Below are 13,169 nucleotides of genomic sequence, written 5' to 3'. Positions count from 1 at the left end.
ACATACAGGATGCAAGTCGAGCTGAATTGTCACTTTTAAAATTCCTAAGGAACGTTGTGGCTGAACTAGGAACACCAAAAAGGAGATGAAAATCAACAACGTAGATGGATATTCAGGTTGTCCTCGGTTTTGCACGTCTGTCACAGTAGTGTGCATTCCAAATATATTAAAAAAAGAAATAGTCCCTGCCTACATTCCCCTTCTGAGTCGTTCTAAATCGGAGGACTCATAGGACAGAAGATCCTAAACGAAGGGATGGCGTAGAGTTGGAAGCAAACAGAAGCAGCATGGGATCCGTTTCATATTAGGATTTGTGAGAAAATCAGAGTGCCAAATAACTGGTTAGTCTGTAAATGTAAAGGCTGCTTGGAAACCAGTAGGTCTTTAATTAATGGGGCCGTTTGAGGCGTCATGGTGACAAAGACTAATTCCTTTTGAAAAGTAATGCAACTGTGTTATCAACCGGGTTTTGTAGTTTGACCTAATGGAAACTTTAAAAAGGTTTGTACTAGGCACAGTCTGACTGCAGATTGATAAGACATTTTAAAACACTAATTTTAAAATACACTTAACCGGGCAGAGTTTCTAAAACATTGTGCTGTGCAATGTTTAGAAACGGTATTTACTTTCCAGCACAAAGATTTATCCCCAGTGGGAAGTAGCCCTAAAGTTATGTAGAGTAGTGTTCGTGCGGCTTTGTGTCAAGGTGGCATCCCATGGACAGTACATGGGTTTGCAATGAAACACCCATGGTTTTTGATGCCATGCCCCATCTATTAACAATGGTAGTCAGAGCCCCGTGTGAAAAAAGTATGCTATCCCGAGGCACGGATTAAAGAAGAGTAAGGTAATTTCCCACATTACGTGTGTGCTGCACTGTACAGAGCACACAAGAAATGTAAAGTACACCTCAACATAGTATTTTGTTCTGGAAGAGTAACTTATGCTAGATAGTATGCAGCATGTTTGCATTATTGGGCAAAGATATGTTTGTGGTGCTATGCAGGCAGTCTGTGAACCAGTGCTCAGTAAGAGTGCAAGAGCACCATATCTTGCTTTCGTTTCCTCCTTTCGTGCAAAGCAGCACAGCAACCTTAGTTTGTGCATTCCATTGAAACTTTAAATCTATCCCTAAATCTCTTTGCACATTTTGTGGCAGCCTATCTTATACTGTGCGTTATAAAATGACTTGCACGTTCAGTGTTTTTGCCACATGCTGGGACCTAACAGCACTACAAATATATGCCACTATTCCCCAATGTATGAACCAGAATTCAGTAATGCAACTGTCCAGTTACCTACAGATGCATACTTAGTGAGCTTGTTAAACCAACAGAAATGTCTTAACATTAAATAAAGCATTCCCCACCGACTGCTTTACATATGTTGTTTTTAATACATAGTTCTCTGCAGAGAGATTGGGAGAGAGAGGAACTTGTTAGAAAAATAGTTACATTTAGCTTTCTTTAAATGGACTGTTTAGAAACAATTAATTCTTACAAAGATGAGTTGTGGAAAATGATCATAATTAAGCCACCAACGATATTAAGCAGTGCAAAGATAATGTTTGCTACAAATTAGGAAAACCAGTACCAAGAGTGTCTTTCCCGGCTTGCTGGTTACAGGGCTAAGTCATAAATGGCTGAATTCAGTAACTCCTAATACTCATTCTAAAAGAGGTCAGATGAAAACTCAGGGGCTGATTATGACTTCAGCAGGCTACACACGACCCACCAAAGCTGTGGAGGAGAGATCGCTGCCAGGCTGCCGTCCTCTTCCCCAGCTCCATTAGGATGTTCCCGCCATGCTGGTGATGGGAACATCCATGGATGCATTGGTTTCGGCTCCTCGTGGAGCAGAAACCAATGCAGCCACACACGGGGGCCGTGCAACACCCACAGAATGTGCAGCACCCAAAGAATGTCCACTGTCTGCTCATGCAGAAAGTGCGCATTTCATGGGCACTGCATGGGGGCCCCTGAACTGTCCACAACATGGTTGTGGACAGTACAGGGGCCCGCCCAGTGGCCCCTTTTTGGTTTGCTGCCAGCCTTTCCATGGTGGGAAACTAGCCCTGAAAAAGGTTGGTGGAAAACCATTTCATAATCAGCACAGCGGTGCTGAATTCTGTGCCGCCACGTCTGACTATGAAATGGGTCAGCCACCAACCTGTCAGGACTTCTGGTCCTGGCTGCGGACTGCCAACGGTCTGACCATCAGCAACCTAATCTGATGGTCGGACCATCAGCCCCCATGGCGGCCAAGCCTCCGCCAGGGCCGTAATCGGTCCTCCTTCTCAAAAATATAAATTCTGTATTTTGGCCTAAGGCGATGAACCCACACTTAACAGTTTTGCTACATTTGCAAGAAAACAGACACTGAAATAGGCTGACCATGGTGTTTGGAAACAAAAAATATCTTTGGCAATTGGACAAATTCGAGCCAGCATGATCTAAAGCATATCTCTTTGAAGAGCTACGAGTGGCCTATTAGGCTTCACATGAAAAGCAAATAAATCAGATTTCACTGGTTAAAATGCTGCAAAAAAAATCTAAATAAATGTTTAAGTCACTGAGAACAATCAACTGAGTCCACACTTCTCAACTGAGCCAGCGCTTAAACTAATAGATCATATGACTCATTACCCAATGGGTAGGTCAAAATAAGGGAGCCACAAGGGTCTTTTCACTTATAATGGTCAGAGTTTTAAGTGCTTTATTACTGACAGTATCAGACTTTGTGTACTTTAACAAAACGGATACCTTCTATTGAAGTATTCTTTTGCAGTGTGAGGCAATTTCTATAAATATGTCAAGTGCATGATGACAGAACCATATATCTAGTGACAGCCAAGTACAGAAAACATTCAATAATAAAATCCTTTATGGATTTATCCTTTATTGTTTTTCTATGAAGAGAAAGATTTTAATATAAAGCCAGAGTCCTTAGTTAGAAGACATTCAAGGCCTCAAAAAGTGATCCAAATGAATAGGTATTTCTACATAAATATCACACTCCCTTAGAACGTTTGATATCTCATTGGTTTAAGCACAGAATGAGGAATAGAGAGAACAACATTAGAACACTGGAATGTTGAGAGCTCCATTGAAGACAATAAGACTGGTAAGCCCGGAGCTCCAACATTCCAATGTTCTTCTTCATGTTTTTCCCTTTTTAATTCAGAACATTATATCCTTAGTGGGAGAAATGCTCTAATAGCCTCACAGTCATTCTGTCACTGGCTATAGGGCTATAACTAGGAAAAGGGCCTTTACTTCAGGATTAGGGCCATTGACAACCAGTATAACCCACAGCAGCGGGCTATATGGCTATACTGAATGTCTATGGACAAAGCACAACTTACTGGATGAATGTGGAATTTGGAAGCATGACTGTCTGCTGTCTGGGTGCAAACAGGCTTGTCGCTGGTGCACTGCCAGAAGCCTCATTAAATACTCTTGACAAGCTCTGATTAACCATTTTTTACAGCACATCACCCTTCCCAAGATGGAAGATACTTTGAGCCTTGTACCCAATTCTAGATTTAAAGAATACCAGCACTAGACCATATTTATACTTTCTTGGAACAAGACATTACGTTATAATTTACACTACAAACAAGGAAGGGTGGATACTTTTTGAAACACTATCTGTGAGGGACTAGAGAGCCATTATGTAAATCCAGCAAAAAGGCATGGTTTACTTTGCAGTCTGCACAAGAGCAGGTCAAGGTATAGAAATGGTACTACTAAGAGACAACTTTTTACAATTGAGGAATCACATGATACACATCACATTCAAAATTTTATGTCACCAGCCAAACCAGACCAATAATCAAACTAACAAGGTTGACAGAGTGAATTCTGCAAAGTGTTTAAGGTTTCATACCCTTTCCAATACATAATCTAAACTCTTATTTGACTGATTAGCCAAATACCAATACATTGAATTCCACACACAAGCAACCTGCAGTGAATACACAAGGCTGTACATACTGAAGACACAGTCACTTCAGCACAAAACAACATATCACAAATAAAAACATAAATGAAGATCACCATCCTGACCCCATACCACCCACACTTGAAGGAAAAAAAGAAAAAAAACTCATTAATTTCAGCAAAAACACCAGTTATGTAGTTAAACACCATGTTGGGTACAGATGCATCAGTTAGCCTTTACTGCCCATAATCTCTATGCTTCTAAGTAAAGTTAGGCCATTTTTAGACTGAAGACAGGAAAACATTAGCCAAGTTGATCTCAAATGGGATTACATTCATTATTCATGGTAAAGTCCATGCAGCCAATTAAAAAATTGCAATAATGAGGAGCAGAATCACGGAAGTTGTAAAAAAATGCATTTCTGTATTCTCTGTGCAACTGAGTTAAAATTAAAACTAAGTTAAAAATAGAAAGTATTAAAACATTTTGTAACAAACTACATACAAGCACCAATTTTAACTTAAATTCAATATCCCACTCCCTAATAGAGGGCTTAAATTTTTTTGAAACAAAGTACGGAGAATTTGAAAATCAATGATCAATAATGGGCTGCCACTGATCCGTCCTGGGCATATTTCTCCTTTGAGGAGGAGACCATTGGTACGCACGCATCTAATTTGCTGGAACTCGCCTATTGCCTTATGTGTTGATAGGGCACTCTGGACCCAGATCTCAAAACTAAGTCACAAACGTGCTTAGCTACCTTATGGTACAACACAATAGCAAAACACAACATTGAAATTAATCATTTGCTTTTAATTACACTACAGTTTGCTACAGATGCTGTGTTATCACACACTCGTACAGTGTGGCATCCTAGCACCCTGATAAGTCATCCCCGATTTTGTGCCAAGAAAGATGCTGTCCTTGTAGCACCTACCAGGGAAATATTTCACCCCAATCTATGAAGAGTTTCTATTAAAAGAAGTCTTGTAAAGTAGTAACATCAATAAACGTATATGAATTAAGAAAGCACACAATACTGTAGAAATTGCAAATCAAGTAAGGAAGAGATTCCAGGATAGAATAATAGGTATGTAGTAAGCCTCAACATGGAGGTGGTATACCCACAATAACAGACCTTCTCTGAGACTTGGCAGAGCTGAATGTGAAAAATTAAAAGAAGGGAAACCTGGAAATTTAGAAAAGGAACACAAAGCTATATGAACGGGAAAAAGATCAAGTATTCAAGGATTGCGTCAAATAGTGCATTGTTTCACTAGGTCGAGTAAAACAAGACTTGGGGCCTGAGTAAGAGTTTGGCGGTCAGAAAACCAGACCCAGGTGTCCGTCTCCCCACCAGCCCTATTACAACTTTCCGACAGGGCTATCGGGCAGGACCCAGTAGAAAAGGTGCAGCAGCATTGTCCCCCAGCTCATATTTGAGCCGGTGGCAGCACGCAGGGTGCACCAGCCCCCTCGAAATGTAAACTGTCTACACAGCACTGCCCATGCCAGAGAACAAGGTTATTATCAGCAGGGCAGTGCAGAGTTCAGTGCCACCCTGGGTTATTACAACCAGGACCACCGTCAGTCTGTCGAGATCAATGATGCTGGCAAGGACAGCGGTAGATTGGCGGGTCTGTCTGGCAACCTTGTAATGTGCCGGTCAGACCGCCATAGCCGTGCCACTCCGATCGCCACAGCCGTGCCAGTCTGACCGCCAACCTCATAGTAAGGCCCATGGTGTTAAAATTATTGTTTTTCAGATCAACTGTGACAACAGCAATATCAGAACAAGTATTTAGGTTACTCAAGTGGCCTTCTCTCGTGTTAAGCTTCCCAGCAAGGCGTTTAGGGAAACAAGAATCCCCGCACTTTATTTTGATTTCAGGTAGGCGTGGAAAGAAAAGAGACACTAAAGTTATGCTTGTGCATCCAAAACACAATATGTAGCATTGAATATGTTAAGGATCGACATACATATGAAAACCAAAAGGGCTGCACATCCTGTTCCATTTGCTAAACAAGAAAGTAATGAAGTGTAGCGGAGAAGCACACACACAGCTCGTACAATTCCACACAGGATTTCAGAAGACATAGAAACCTCACCTGTCTTGTTTTCTTGCCACTGGTATGTAACAAGAAGGATAATCCAGGGCTCTGTATGCAAGTGAGGCAGAGTGCTTCATTGCTTCACTATTTACACCTGCAATCTTCTTCGAGCGGGGAGGGGGAGGAGGGGACTAGGGCAAAGTGCCTCTCCCCCCCCTTCCCAGAGTCATTTCTGCCGGAGCTCAGAACAAGTACATCTTGATTCTTCCATGTATTCAGAGAAGGTCATTCAGTTGGTCAGTGAGGCTGCCATCCACCACTTCTCCAAGGGAAGCTCTTCTGGAACTCTAGCATCCATCCACTATGAAACCTTTTGAACAAACAGAACGGAAAACATGAGAATTTCCACAAAGGTATTACTAGGTACTTGTACTTTTTAAGCCCTTCATGTCACCTCTCAGTTTCTGCCTCCCATTGTCCTGTAAGCGTTAATCCTTGACCGTCCCCTATTGGTCAAACCAGCACCTTTCCCATGTTTATGGCCCCAGCCAACTGATAACCCCAATTATATCCCTCCCCAAGTTTACCACCAAGTGTCTTATCTTTAGAAATCCCTCAACCATTCCTCTTAGTTATCACTCAATCTCACCCTGTATTTCCTCACTGACATTCAGATTCTCTTATTACACAGTCATTAAGATCCGGCCCTACATTAGCCACTGCTCTAAGGCATCATCTTTGTACATGCTCTTCCTTACACCACCCTACATTACCCGTTCAGGCGCCATGCCATGTTACCCTCTCAGCCACAATAAAGCTCCAACCCCACCCTTAAACCTACATTATCATTCAGCTCTCACTCCTGCTTTGAGTTATCCACAGTTCTCACTCACTTAGTACTCTCTAACCCCACCTGTTATCAATCAACCCCTTCCCAATATACCTTTCTTTGGGCTCTTCCCTCTATTATTACCTCTAAGCCTCCTCAAACTAAACCAAAGTTATCCATCATATCGCAACCCATGATAGCCTTCCCCACCATTACCTTCTCAGACCACACCAATTTACGCTGGTAGCGCTAATCTAGGTTAGACCTCTTTGGATATGTCATGTTAGACCTAAACCTCCTCCACTGAGCTCTAGCTTCTGCCTCATGTTATCATAGCCCTTTCTCCCCCAAGGTGCTTTCCAAGGCTTTAACACCCACAGACCTTTACCAGGCGTTACCATCCTTAGACCCTTCACCGTGTTACATGTAAAATCTTTCCACACGCTTCACCCTAGCCCCTTCCACATGCTACGCCGCAGGCCCAATCCCCATTACCCATATTGGGCTACAAGAGCTAACCTTAAACCCCGTGAGAACCTGGGTACATAGTCTTGCCAACAACTGTTCACATTAGTCTCTTTATTGAGAAAAAAAAAATTGTAAATGAAAGCAAGTAGCCTCGTGCATTCAATGGCATACAATATATACACATTAGGAAACATCAGACCACCTTTGATGAGAAAAGAAAAAGTAAAATATCTATGTAGTGCAAATTGAAAAACATGATAACCTATTAAAACATCACAGTCGCAATCCAAATTTAAAAAGTAACCATGACACCCAAGTGAGCATAGACTTGTCAGAGCAACAAAACTTCTAAAATCAACAAAACATACTACAAATGTAATAGACATTTTTGTCTGTCACTAAAAAAAGGTTTTTGTAAATTATACCAATGTGAACCACTGTTGCCAACAGACTATAATCCCCATTACCTAGCAGGCTCAACCTCACAATATCTCTTATCCTACCAGTCAGTCTTTCCAGGCAGAGAAATCAATTTACTCCTCTGCCTCCTCCATAAAAAACTACATTATCACTGTAGGAAACACACCTTTTCTGCATGGCCGCCCCCAATTTTTCACTTTTTGCCGGACCCTATATTTTTGCTAGCTTTAGAACTCTGCACTTTACCCCTGCTAAAAGGAAGTATTGTGTGTGCACTTCCCCTTTAAACATGGTTGAATTACCTTATTCCTTACTGGTACTTTTAACTTATTTACAAGTGTTAAGTATATGGTATAGAAACTGCACACTGAGCCTAGAAGTTAGATGCCACTATTGGACTTCAGTACGTATTGTTCCAGCCACTACAGTTTCAGTGTAAACATGACCTCATGCTTAACCCAAGAAGCTTGTTAGCTGCAGTGTAAACCCCACATTACAACCTACCAAAATAACCCTTTCGACAGGATAAAAACCCTTCCTTTTACATACTAGTAAGTTACCTCTATGTGTGACCTTGAGGCCCACAAGGCAGGGTATGTGTTATTTTAAAGTGGAACTTTAAAAAAAATGTTATAAAGTCCCTAGAGTGACAAGGCCCAACATGTTTTTACTGCAGCAGGCCTGACTGTCCTATGTAGAAAATCAGACCACAGATTACAACAATGATGTATCTAAAGAATTGGGCCAGCTAGGAAAACAATGAAACCACTCTCTTTTTTAAAAGAAATTGTAACTTTTTGAAAGTTACCGTTTATCAGCCTCAGCTGTCAGAATGCTAATTAGTATGAATCTCAGCCAGCTCTCAGGATTAAACAGGTGTGACTGAAGAGTGTATTTACTCCCAGATGTTTGCAAGAGGCTGGCCTGAATGTACAGAGATCTTCCCTCTGAGCACCATACAATATCCAGAATGGGGTCTGTGAACATCCTGTGCCACTTGAGTGTCAAACTCTGCTTGATAAGTCTGTTGAGCCACATGTAACACTTGGGGCACACTTGAAAGGGAGAGAACAGGATGACATAATAACCCTGGGTGATGCCCTCTGGTTCCTCAAGGACCCTGCTTTTGCCCTGTCAGACTTCTGTCTCTAGGCTTGAGGTGGGTACAGTACCTACTACAAACTGGATTTTAGTGTTAGGTGTGGGGGACATTGGCAATTTCCCTAAATGAAAGGGAAATATTTGACCAAGGTGAATATGGTTGGTGTATCTGACCTGCGCTCCACCACAGCTTGCTTCAAATTATGCCTAGGTCACGGTCTACTACGACCATTTACTAGCAATGGTATGTTTTAGCGCTACTTCTACTCAAAACTGCTGCCTTCAACTCCATTACAACTTTGCAGTACAGCAGTAACAATCTCTCAATTCGTGAGCAACAAAATCACCGCCATTTACAGTAACTTCATCCCACAACCAGACCTGACGCCTCACCAAATGTCTCTAGACCTTATCCAAAGAACCAATGCTTACCACATAGCCTTTCGACCACCCACAAAAAAACGCTACCATGATGAAGATCATCCACTCAGAGGCCAAATTGGACCACCCATTCTGCATGCCATCAGCTCTTCCGCAACCTTCCCTGACAGTGAGAATCAAGCAACTGCTCTCCCCTCAATCCCCCTGCCCCAGTTGATGAAGAACCCTTCTGTAGACCCTTCATCACTTACCTACTAGTCGGATCTCATTGCCATCATAACAGGCCAGGGTTTTAGAGAAAAGTCAGGCATCTCACAGAATGCCTCAACGACCACCAGTTTCTCCACACCAATCAGTCTGGGTTCAGACCCAACCACAGCTGGAAAACTGTTCTCATCACCACCATGGATGACATTCACATTAGTCTGGGTGAAAGAGACAAAGGCCGTCATCCTGCTGGACCTTTCCACAATACCAGACAGTCTCTCATCCCATCTTCATCCAACGCCTACACAGTATGTGAATCCAATGACAAGCAGTCTGATGGATCTGCTCCTTCCTGACTGGAAGGACCCAGTCAGCCTGGCACCATACAACTCAGATGCCCGCAACCTCATAGGACGCATAGATTCTCCCTCTAGCCAGCATCATCCGCTCTCACATCAATGTCCTTTCCTACGCTGACGACACGCAACTCATTCCCTCCCTCCCAGAAGATACCAAACATTCAGATTGGGTTAAAAACCTGCATGACTGAAATACACCACAGGATAAAGACCAACTGTCTGAAGCTGAACATTGACAAGACCACAATCATGATCTTCGGGAAGAGCACTTCATGTGGGATTCAACATAGCTACAACTGACAAACCCCTACCAAGAACTCCAGGATCATCATCAACTTACAGCAAAGTCGACATTACCACCCAAGTCAACACTTGCATCGCCTCATGTTTCTATATCCTGAAGACACTGAGGGAGATTTTTTAAATGGCTCCCAACAGCACCTGGAAAATAATCACACATGCTCTTGTCACAAGCAAAGTGGACTACGGAAAGACCCTCTATGCCAGAACCAAAATAAATAAATAAAAAAATCACCAGAAGGCGGCTGATCAATCAGAACTCTGCAGATAGAATCATTCAATCTCCCACATCACACATTGAAAGGGCTTCACTGGATTCCAATGTACAAATCAGCACAATTCAGAAGTCTCACCTACACTTTAAAGACACTATAGAACACTGACCCAGCAAACCTCAACAAATGCATCTGCTTTCACAAACCTTCCAGACACATCAACTCATCTGGACTGCTACTTGAACACATTCTACACAAGTGGAAACCAGATCAAGCAGTCAAGCCCTTTCCTTCATTGCCCCAAAGCATGGAATGACCTGCTGCTACACATAAGAGCCTCCTTCTCACTTCTTAAATGCTGCAAGAAGATGAAGGCCTGGTTTCTCGAGTAGTGTTTCTAGGTCCTACGGTGTGGGTTGACTCACATCTGCTCAGCGTCAGGATACCCTCCGAGGTGATTGTGCATTCTATAAATTTGTGTAACTCAACAAGTGCATATCACCAGTTCCACTTGTTGGATTTATGCAATTTTGGTTTCATTTTACAAATTGAATTTTACTCTGTTTCTAATTCAGTTTGGGGTGTTTATAGTTTTGAATTTTGACTTTATTAATGTTTTGATACTTCACACACAACCCTGTGTTAAGCCTGTCTGCTCTCTACCATGGCTAATGAGTTCAGATTAATTTAAGGACAGAGTTCACCCTGACACATAGTCACCCACCCCAAATAATAATCCAATTATTTACAACTGTAGTCCCCTCCCAGAACAGAAACCTCACCGCTGCAAAGCCACCTCCGTTAAGAAACCACATTATTTCTCAGCCTCCCCTCCATGTCACCCTAGCTCCATGTTACCCCTTAGCCTCCCAAGATACTTACCCCTTATCCTCTCACCACAAAAATCCCACATAAAAGGTAAATCAGCTCCCTGCATAACTACCCATTCTCTCCTCAAATGTTATTCCTAAGTTCCCACACACGTATATGTCAGCCCCCTACCCAAATAGCCCCTACATCACTACTTCAGATTTCCTTCATTCCTCCATAGAGCTTACACCTTTTCTGAAAAAATCCCACCATTACGCCAATACACCACATAGAAATCATAAAAGCGTTATATTTATCCACAAGAAGGGTGGGGAGGTGGACAGGTCTGCTTCAGCACAGCGAAACAAACTTATTAGAGGGTATACTGCTGCTGCACAAGGCAGTTGCTTAAAGAAGTGTCCCTAGACCTCTACCAACAAACATGGCATTCCTTTTCGAGTTATCGAAAGGAACCACAGTAGGCATCAACTTTGTGATCAAGCTTTTTCGTCTCCCACTGTCAGTCACACTCAAGAGACTGAATCGACCTATATAAATTTAACTTTTTTTTTTTTTTTAGATTTTACTATCTTAATCGGAAAAGGTTTAAAGCGACCCGGTCACTTAAATAAATTGAATGGTCATTAACAGTGGATGCCATAAGCGTTTCAAAATTGTTGCAAGTACTACAGCTTTATATTAAAGCTAAACTGCAGTGCAATATGACAGACGATTATGGACTAGTGGTAAAGTTTCCAACATCGAACTTGGGGGTCTGGGTTTGAGTGTGCCTTGCATTTAATGAATTGCTCTCTGATCAAACTATCACGTAATGACACACATTTGTATTTGAAAGATGTAAACTCACCCGCTCTAACGTACAGCGCGCTACTTCTACATACATCAGTGATTGATGAGGGAACGATAGCGTGACATAAATACCGGGCAATACACTGCCTGCATTTAATGATTACCAGCCATGGAACTATAATTACCAGAGGGGGCGGTTAAAAACCGGCCAGGTGACAACCCTACATAACAGTTCAGAGCCCTATCCACATAAACACTGCCTCCCTCATACCCTTCAGCCACCATCTCAATACCCTGCCAACTGTGCCCCCTGGCGCCCCTACACTCCAGTCCGGCTACCCTTCAGAGCTCTCGGGTTCCTCTTCTTGTTAGTCATTTCCCTTTAGCCTAATACCAGAGAACACCCGCCCGCTACTTACAAGGAGCCTCCGTGAATTCAGCCTCATGCCCGTTGCTGATTTTTTTAAGGGATGTCATTTGTCAGTGATTTAGCACTTCCGAGTCGCACATCTGCCAATCCGAAGGCTGTATGTATTCTGGTAGTGGGCGGTACTACTAATATGTAAGATGGTGTAGGATTGGTGTACTGGTGACTTCTCAGCCAATCCTATTTCGCCATACAGAATTTCGAAGTGGTTATTGGCTGTGGAGGTCGCGCGCGTCCCCCCCTCCCCCCCCCGATCTGTTTTTCTGTTGTTAGCGGGCGCCCTTCTTCCTGCCAGCATGGAGTGAGCTATGATGCGGGTTTGGAGTAGGCCGAGCTGATCTGCCACCCCCCGTAGCTCTGGAGGGAGTGAGAAGAGGAAGAAATTGTGGGGAGGAGGAACAGCGCGACGAAGGGTCTCTGGGGATGACAGTGACCGGTGGTTGGATGGCCCTGTCACGGCCTGTTCACAACCGACAGCAGGGCAGGCAAGGAGTTGATTTGAACCGGTGGGGTCCACTGGCAGTTATCTGGCACTTATTTTTATCAACGCTACTTTGATCCACAGCGAGAGAAAACAAAAGGGGAAGGAAATTGGCACAGTCTGTAAGTTTACCAGGTCCATGCTTGTAGGGTTAGTCCAGTCCCACTTTTTCCTAGCTTTTTGGAACTTGTCTTATGTATCCCTGTATAGCACCAGAACTACAGGTCTCAGAATTCTAATATAAAAAGCGGGACTGGATTAATTTATCACACATGAATCTGGGAAAATTGGTAGCTATGAGGAAGAAAAAGGCGGAAAAACTGTGACAAAGAGAAATAAAATCAGATGTGAACAAGCATTGCTT

General features: G+C 42.8%; 1 protein-coding gene across 1 annotated transcript in view; it reads right to left on the bottom strand.

Annotated features, from left to right (window-relative positions):
* The window catches only part of MGAT1 (alpha-1,3-mannosyl-glycoprotein 2-beta-N-acetylglucosaminyltransferase), a 118,912-nt gene extending 106,497 nt beyond the window's left edge, over positions 1-12,415 (bottom strand). Inside the window, exons 1-2 of the mRNA XM_069237336.1 lie at positions 12,317-12,415; positions 6,055-6,367 (exon numbers count right to left, since the gene is read on the bottom strand). The gene's annotated coding sequence lies outside the window, so the exon portion shown is untranslated. The remainder of the gene's footprint in view (positions 1-6,054; positions 6,368-12,316) is intronic.
* Between the last annotated feature and the right edge of the window lie 754 nt (positions 12,416-13,169).

Source organism: Pleurodeles waltl, chromosome 6 (genome assembly GCF_031143425.1).
Source record: "Pleurodeles waltl isolate 20211129_DDA chromosome 6, aPleWal1.hap1.20221129, whole genome shotgun sequence".
In the NCBI taxonomy this organism is placed as follows: domain Eukaryota; kingdom Metazoa; phylum Chordata; class Amphibia; order Caudata; family Salamandridae; genus Pleurodeles; species Pleurodeles waltl.
The sequence above is the reverse complement of the archived record's forward strand: the minus strand, read 5'-3'. Positions and strand labels throughout refer to the sequence as shown.